Source organism: Dendrobium catenatum, unplaced genomic scaffold (genome assembly GCF_001605985.2).
Source record: "Dendrobium catenatum unplaced genomic scaffold, ASM160598v2 fragScaff_scaffold_1076, whole genome shotgun sequence".
Classification (NCBI taxonomy): domain Eukaryota; kingdom Viridiplantae; phylum Streptophyta; class Magnoliopsida; order Asparagales; family Orchidaceae; genus Dendrobium; species Dendrobium catenatum.
In genome coordinates, this window is record NW_021319538.1 from 91,382 (window position 1) to 97,745 (window position 6,364).

A 6,364-nucleotide genomic window follows, 5' to 3' on the forward strand; every position below is an offset into this window, starting at 1 on the left:
GACCCTAATTATTTAGGATTAAAAGTTAAAATCTAAAGAGTTTGAGGTATTATGAATAATTTTCTGAGTTAAAATGGATTTATTAGAATTTTTAAAATTATTGGAGCCTAATTAAGGGGCTAAATTAGGGTTTGTTAATTAAGTAGTTAAAAGGCTCCTAAAGAATTCTAAAAAATTTTGGGAGATTAGATGTCATTAAGTTTAAGTGTTTAAAGTTTCATGTCATTCGGTGATATATCCTAGCTCCTAAAATTTTTCTAAGTTCGCTAGACGGGTCCTTAATTATTGTCCTCAGGGTGTCACTACGTTAAGTATGTTTAAATCAAGTGTTCAAGACTAACCTTTGGGATAACATGAATGAAATGCATAAAAATAGTAAACACACCAATCCTAAGATATAATAGGGTCTAAGCTAAGTGTTCGTGCGTCCTACACATGCAAAAGACAATAAAAATAAAAGTAAGCGAACACATCAATGCTATTAGTGGATCACCCACTAGTTCACCTCCCCCATGAATGATTTTCATAAACATGATCAATGTTTAAAATTCCATGTAGTGGGTCTCCAAAAATTAGGGGTTTAAATATATATAATTTTAAAATCATTTAAAATACATATACTAAATAAATAATCTTTAGAAAGTAATGTAATTAAAAATAGTTCATGGGAGATCCACCGGCCACCAAAATAGGTTTCAAAAATAATTAGTATATTAATTATTTAAATAATACTTAAATAATCAACTAATTAAATAATACAAAAATACAACAGAAAAATAAGTTTTGGTTTATGAAAATATTTGTAAATTAAAATTTATATTACCCTCTAAATACCTCTGAGATAATAAAATATTATCTTAAAACTAGCATTTTAATATTAACAAAAAATATATATCTTATAATTATTTGTTATTTAAATATAGGAAATAGTTAATAATATTAATATTTAATATAATTTAAAATATTATTAATATTCTAAACTAATTTTATTTTTAAATTAAAGGGATTATTTTTCTGAAAATAATAATATATAATATGTATATTTTTTAATTTAAATTAGTTTATTATGATTATTTAAAGTAATCTAGGTTTAAAAAGCATTAAAAATAAATTTAAAATCCATTTAAATCACTAGAGGTGGCGACAGCGGTCAGACATGTAGCAGCCTCGGGTTCGTAGGCTCAAAACATGGCATTTTCTAATCATGGGCAATGATTGCAGTGCCACATAATCATTGCCTCATGATTGCGAGGTGAGTACCAGCAGCACGATCCGACTTAACCACGTTAGCGCGTGGTCCCAGCCGTCGGATCCTCCGCTGTTCGAAATCAAGGGCCATGATCTCATCGAACAGGGCAAGTAACAGCGGGATTTGATTCACAATTGGACGAACACTGCAGAAACGATGGATCCAGACCATTGATCGCTCGATCAACGATCCAGATCTTACATAACTAGTAGGATTATATAAACCAAACTCAAGAATGATATTTTGCCTCATTTGCTCAATTGGCGCGATCAATCGAGGTAAAATTTTAAACTTAAAATCCATGGATGAAAAGCATTCATGGGGAGGTAATATTGAGGTTTAAAACACACTTATTAAAAAGCTATTTAATCCTAAGTGTCCTAGACTAGGGTTGAGCTTTTCACCTCGATTTATGGATGGATTAATTCATTTAAAGGCTTATTGCACTTGCAGATTATCCACGCTTCTTTTTGTTGAAGAAATAGTGGCTTGAAATGCACTGGATCGAATACAAAACGCTTAGGAAGGAATTTGACCTCGGTTCACTGGAGTTCTAGCCTCCGACAAGATTTTAACGGTGACTTTGACTTGGGGAAGGTGGGGAGAGATGATGGGAGCTCAAGCACAAGAGATCTCGGGTTTAGAGTGTTTTGAAAGAGAAAAAGAGCAAAGGTCCATCTCAAGTTTCCCTAAATATTCTATTTAAAGGCTCAAGATTGGGATAGATGGTTATAATTCAATCCATAGTCAATTAGGAGGGAAACCAAGGGATTTAGCCATGGGTTTAAATAAGAGATCAATAGGGAAGGATTTAAATGCATTTAAGAGCTTTTATTTGGCCTAAAAAGGTCAAATTGACCTATTTAAGACTTGGGTTGACCAAGTCAAGGTTTGACTTGGTCAACCTAGTCAAATAGGCCAAAGGGGGTGAAGGTTTGAGTCAATGAAGCCTTTGAATTGATTAGGATTTGAATTAGACCCAATAAGGCTAATTGGGTCAACTTGGGTTGACCTGGTCAGCCAAGTTGACCTTGGGCATGAGCCTGGGTCCAGTAGGTTGGGTTTGAGCCACTAAGTCCAAAGGAGGTTAAATTTGAGCTTGAGATGAAGTGGAAGAGATTTAAAACCAAGAAAAGGAGTTTGGGTTAATTTGGGTCAACCCAGGTTGACCCAGAGGGGCCTAACAGACTTGGCTTGACCCACTAAGTAAAAGAAAGATGGTCTTAGGACCTGGCTTGGTCGATTTGACCAGTGGTCGATTTGACCAGTTCAAACTCTTTGACCCAAGGATTTAAGTGAAAAATGAGGTCCACAGTATACATGTGCCATTTAAGAAATTGTAGCCTGCTAAGGTCTTTGTATAAGTGATGACCCTGTCAACCATTTGTTCTTATGGAGCCTATTTGGTGAGAATGTTGTCCACTACTAGCATTCCTTTAAGGCTTCCTTATAGGTGAGCCTTCATGGAGTTATTTGTTGCTTTGTATTGAAAAGGATGATAAAATTCATAATGAATGTTTGACCTATCAGATGTTTTTTGTCAGAGCATTAATCGATGAAGTTAATATGAATAGAAGATGATGAGAGAATCCACAACGAATGTTTGACCTATATGAGGTTATTTGTTAGAGCATTGCTCAATGATATTAACCTATGTGGAAAAGGCCGAGAGAATCCACTAAGAATTTATGACCTATCCGAGGTTATTTATGAGAGCATTACTTTATGATATTAACTAGTGTGGAAGAGATCGAGAGAATCTACTAAAGATGTATGATTTATCCAAGGTTGTGTATCAGAGCGTTACTCGATAACATTAACCTATGTAGAAGAGGTCGGATCAAATCTCTTTAGGATTGATTATCAAGTGATTGAGACACAATAAATATTGTGTATTTCTTGAATCAAGTATTTTAAGACTTGATTGACATTCTCCTAGGATGTTTGACCTATCTGAGGTTATTTATTAGAGCATTGCTCGATGACGTTAACCTGTATGAAGGAGTTCAAATTGAATCACCATAGACTGATCATTTAGTGATTGAGACACAATAAAGGTTGTGTATTTCTCGAATTAAGGATTTTAAGACTTAATTGACATCCTCATTGGATATTTGACATATCCGAGGTTATTTGTCAGAGTGTTGCACGATGACGTTAATTTATGTGGAAGAGGTCAGATTGAATTCTCCTAGGATTGATCATCCATAGATTGAGACACAATAAAGATTGTGTATTTCTCAAATCAAGGATTTAAAGACTTAATTGACATCCTCCTAGGATATTTGACATATCTGAGGTTGTTTGTTAGAATATTTCTTGATGATGTTAACCTATATGGAAGAGATCTAATCGAATCCCCATGGGATGAATTACACCTTGATTGGGAGGGATCGAATGCCACGTATATCTCGAATCAAAGGTGAAATCTTTAGACAGTTACTGCCTTTTTTAGGTCGAGATAAAGACATTGCTCAAGGGGTAGAAGTCCAGCTTAGGAAATATATATAGCTTGTAATGTATTGGAATCATTCTTACATTTGCTAGAAACTTTATGAAAAATAGTTTCCCAAGATATCGTCTTGTATGTTGTAAGAGTTTGAAGAATATTCTTGACCACATCTACAATGAAGGTTACCCTCAGTCCACATCTGATTCCCATGAAATAGATGCAACAATAGTTCAAAGTTAGAATATTGAAATGAATCACCTTTAGAGGTTGGAGCAAAAATTGCCCTAGTAAGGAACTACATTCCCATATACAACGTTAAATTGTTGTGTCCTAGAATATTTGCAGCGATAGAGAGATATAAAATATAACATTTTAGCTCTGTACAATGATTTAGCACACAAACAGATAAAAAAGATGTGTGGCATTCATAACAGACACCAGAGTTTTTATGTGAGGCCCGGGGCCTGACCTAGTTTGAATGAATCCACTAGTATTTGCAGTCGATTACAAATGAGGCCCTTCCTTGGGAGGAAGGTATTGACTTGATGTAAGAAATATACATCATATATAGTGCATTACATGATGGGAATTGAAAGAATCAGTATTAACATGTTTTTCTAGTTGCCAAGATCATAGTCAATGGGCAATGGAGGTCAGAAAGACCATAGTTGAGTGAAGGTGGTCGAAAGGATCGTAGTTGGCAAGTGAAAGAGGTCGGAATGGCCGTTGTTTGGCAATGGAGTTCAGAATGACTGTAATCTAGGGAGGTCAGAAGGACCATGGTCAGTGGGCGATGGAGGTCAGAAAGACCATAATTGGCATTCAACGGGTCAGAAAGACCATTATCAGGCGACAAAGGTCAAAAAATCGTAGTTGGTGGGTAACAAAAGCCAAAAAGATCATTGTCTAGCAACAGAGGTAGGAAGGACCATAGTCGGCAAGCAATGGAGGTCAAAAAGACCGTTGTCATTTGATGGAAGTCGGAAGAACCGTTATTTTCATGCAAAAGTGGTCAAAAATACCATTATCTGATAATGAATGTTGAAAAGATCGTAGTCGAAGGGTGATAGTGGTCAAGAAGACATTTGTTTGGCGACGGAGGTCAGAAAGAACGTAGTCGGAGGGAGACAGTGGTCAGTAAAATTGTTGTCTAGCAACAGAGAGTTAGAAAGTTTGTAATCGAAGAACGACAGTGGTTAGAAAGATCATTGTCTAGCGACATAGGTCGAAAAAAATCGTAGTCGGAGGGAAACAATGGTAAAAAAAACCGATCTCTGGTGACGAAGGTCAGAAAATTATAGTAAGTGGGCGATGAAGGTCATAAAGGCCATTGTCAGGTGGAAGTCCAATAATCATTGGAAGTCAGGTGGAAGTCCGACGGTAGTTGGTGGTCGGACAAAAGTTCATCATCAGTTGGTGGCCATATGCAATTTCGGTGAAAGTTATGGGCCAAGCGGAGGTCTAGTGAAAGCCCGACGTCAATCAGTTGCCGAGCGAAAGCCCAAAGTCCATTGGTAGCCACGGCGAAAGTCCGACAGAGCTCGTGGAGAAGTCTAGTGGCGAGAGATCTTAGGCTCGTTTGGCTCGTCTCATCAAGCCGCTCGATTCAACTATGAGCATTCACATTTGAAGTTTGTTTGGTCATCCAATTTACGGATTGAACCTTTCAAATGTGCTTCGGGTCTTTAATTTGGCCCCATTTGGGCTCGAATTGAGTCGAATTTGGTGTCGTTGGGTTCGTCTTTTCGAGACGTTCAATTTGACTATAAGTTTGCTAAAATCGGAGTTCAATTGGTTCCATATTTAATTTCATAATTTTATAACTTAATTTTGCCTCAAGATTTATGCTCGATCAAGATAATTTTTGGTTAATAAATAAAAAATATAACATAATAAATAAATTCTATTTATGTATTAAACTCATTGAAAATGGTATAAAAAGTTAAATTTGATCAAAAAATTACATATTTAAAAGTCATAATCCCATCTATTAAAATATTTTATAATAAAACATTTTAAGTTATAATACGAAAGAAATTTTTTTGGCATTTATACACATTGTCCTTTATATGCATGAATGATTTGGAACGTGAAAAAAAAAAAAAAAGCCATTGAACAGACGACGAGAGGTAAGCATTGGCCTCCAAAGGGCAAATGTTAACTGCCGTGCTATTTTCATGTTTTACTATTTGCTGGCTATGTGATCACTGACATTGATGACTTGTTGACGTAATGTGTTGCTGCAACTGCAACCTTGTTAATTGAAATTAATAAATTTATTATCATAATGATTATAATTATTTATAATAATAATAATAATAAAATTTCATCTTTATAATGATAATATAATTAAAATATTTATAATATGAATTTTTATTTTTAAATTTTTAATAACGTTCATTTAATGCACGATATTTATACTAGTTTATATTAATATCACAATAAGTTTTACCAAACAGTAACAAGTCAACCCACCGCTGCTTAGTCTGTGTGACGGAGAACCGGTTGGGCAAAGCTCAAGTGCCTGGTTCGAATCCCCTGGACAGCAGTGTAAGCCTTAACCGTCGGCTCGGGTAAATTGATGTGGGTTGCCCGCTAGGTCGATCGAGATTTTAACTGGCCTATGGACATTATTTCCTCGTCTCAAAAATAGAAAAAAAAAA